At 37.8% G+C, this 2868-nt stretch overlaps 1 pseudogene; it reads left to right on the top strand.

Moving 5' to 3' along the window:
* Nucleotides 1-2256, top strand: LOC134484372 (glutaredoxin-1-like; annotated as a pseudogene).
* Nucleotides 2257-2868: the final 612 nt, after the last annotated feature.

The following is a 2868-nucleotide window of genomic DNA, read 5'->3' as shown; positions in this document are numbered from 1 at the left end:
ACAATGATCACAGTCTGTGGTCCACATAATTTAACAATGGATGGATATTTGTAAAGTCCAAGAATCCAGTAGTTGATAAGTCCACAAGCCTGGATGTCTCATCTGTTCATTATTATATGATTAAATCCTCAGTAAGCAGGTTCTATGGTATGTGAGGGTTTGGAAGGAATGTGAGTGCAAGCTAGAAAAAGTAAAAGTTTCTTTCTTCCATGTTTTCTATGGTCTTCAATTATAATGCATTGTTCAGAATACATTGAGATTACCATTTTTCAATAGAACGTTCCTTTCAGGGAAACTGCAGCCTCACAACATGGCTCAGGAGTATGGGAACTGCAAGACCCAGTCTGGGAAGATGTTCCTATTCATCGAGCCCACCTACCAGTATTGCAAAAATACCCAAGAAATTCTCAATCAACTCCCTTTGAAACATGGTCTTCTGGGATTTGTAGACATCACAGCCACTAACAATACCAACTCAATTCAAGATTACTTATAACAGCTCACTGGAGTGAAAATAGTTCCTAGGTCTTTAAGCTAATCAAAGATTTCATAGGCATACTCAGTGAACTAGTCTCCCTCCATCAGAATGGGGAGCTGATGACGTGGCTGAAGCAGATTGGAGCTCTGATGTTATGAAAAGGATGGCAGTAAATCCCATGCTGACAGCTGTCATCCAGGCATGTGAAGGCCAGTGCACCTGAGAGTTTATGTGCATCATGGAGGAGGACAGTACTTTTTGTGACTTGGATTTTCAAAAAATTGACTTTTATTCAATTCCTCAGTGCTTAAATATAATGCTGTTTGCATGGAACCATGGGTTAGGGAAACTTAACATCACACAGGATTGATTCTCCACACTTTATGTGCTCACATGTCTCTACCTCTAAGCCCATGTTCAACAATCCAGTGCATCTATATCTCCAGTGAATCAATTACCGTTTTTCTACCATGCTTTTCTGCTGAAGTCATTTTGCAGAAGTCCACTTCCTAGTGAATATTAAAACAATGGATATTCTGAAGTTGTGTGTGATCCACACACAGGCCTTTCCCACTTCAGCATTTCCAACTTTCAAATGGTGTTCTCAACCTTTCCCTCCACAAGCACAAAAGTCCGCAGTGGTATGAGGATGCTGTTTGAAAAATCAGATGAAGAGTTTTACCATAGTTGTTCCTCACTGTAGCAATATTAATGTAGATGGAAGAGCATATGATAAATTCAGCTCTGTTCACAAACTGGTTAATTGCCAAGAAAATTCCAAACAGTTGTGAGTTGATTCTAGTCAGAGTCCCAGAAAAGTCAAATATGAAATGCAAAATTTCAGAGCTCTTCAAAGACTGTCTATGAAAGAATTTGCTTGCAAAACACTGTCCTTAAATATTTATTCCATTCAGACTTTTATATTTTGCTTTGATGTTTATTAATAATGCAACTGCAGGTCTCTTCTCTGGTCTCCAGTGCAAAGGATTCATTCCTAAAAAAGATGTATCTGCAGATGACTAAAAATATAAAAATAAGAATAGATCTTGATTAAAGTTCTGAGTTAAAGATGCAACATCCTATCACAAAGATCATATTAGAAGTAGATTTGACATATATGTGTATATATTTTTATTTTTAGTGTCTTCTTGAATCTGTTCGCACGGATTTTATAGAGAATATGTGTGTATCGGTGTAAATTAGTACGTAATACTCAGTCTTCCTCTCTTTCTGTCAGTTGTCAGTAATGGAGTAGAAACACTTTTTTTATTTTTATCAAAGTTAATAAAGATTTATTATAGGTAGAGGGACAGAAGATAAAATATGGATTGGGTTTATCTATGTAATTTTTCAATAATAAGTATATCCCAAAATATGGATTTTACCTTTGAGCAAACCTTTTGTATAGTCCTTAAGGAATGAGATGTGAATGTCTCTGTTGGAAACATGAACATATTATATTATAAACATATGTATACAATAATCTATTCCTTTGTTTACATTTCAAATGTCATTTCCCCAATTGGCCTTTCTTTCTTGAATCACACAAGCCATTCTGATCCTCTTAGTTTCTAAGGTGGTGCTCCCCCATCTACATGCCCACTTCCACTTTAGTCCTCTACCATCCCCCTTCTCTGGGATATGGCATCTCCACAGGACCAATTGACTCCCTTCCCAGAAATGGAAGATGAGGCAGTAGTCTTCTCCATATGCTCTACAATCTATGTAGCAGAAGCCATCTACTGGCACAAATATACACTTGTTTGTGTTAAATTTCCTGAGACTCTGAAGGGTAAACTTTATTGATAGTGTTGTTCTTCATATTGGGTTCCAATCCCCTTCAGATCCTTCAGGCAATCCACTAGCCATGCTTTTCTGGCTCTCAGTTTCTGTCAAATGGTTATGTGTATGTGAATCTGTCACCATCCGGTAATGGCAGAGCCCCTCAGATGACAGACATATTAGGGTCTCATCTGCAAGCACATCTTGATATCAGGAGTCATCTGAGGATTTGGAGTATGAGGATGAAATTGTTCTTCTAGTCTGGTGGTCTCTGGATTGCCTTTCCTTCAGTCTCTGCTCCTTTTTGTCTTTGCATTTTGTTTTTCATTTTGGACATTTATAAGTTAAAGATTTTGAAATGTGGGGGCATCACCTTCTCTTCACAGGTGGGCATGTCTAGCTACAGGAGGTAGTCTCTTGTGGTACTATCTTTTTGCTGCTTACTATTTCAACTACCATAGTCCCAGTAAATTTATGGAATCCTCTTGCATCCCTGGCATCTGTGACTTTCCTGGAAATGCCCAAGTTCAACACCCACCACTGATGCTTATTGTTATTTATTCCAATGTTCCTTTAGATTTCTCTTTTGTCTTTATATTGTTTCTACA

This window comes from Rattus norvegicus, chromosome Y (assembly GCF_036323735.1).
Source record: "Rattus norvegicus strain BN/NHsdMcwi chromosome Y, GRCr8, whole genome shotgun sequence".
NCBI classification, from domain to species: domain Eukaryota; kingdom Metazoa; phylum Chordata; class Mammalia; order Rodentia; family Muridae; genus Rattus; species Rattus norvegicus.
Note: the sequence above shows the minus strand (reverse complement) of the source record. Positions and strands in the feature narration are given on the sequence as shown.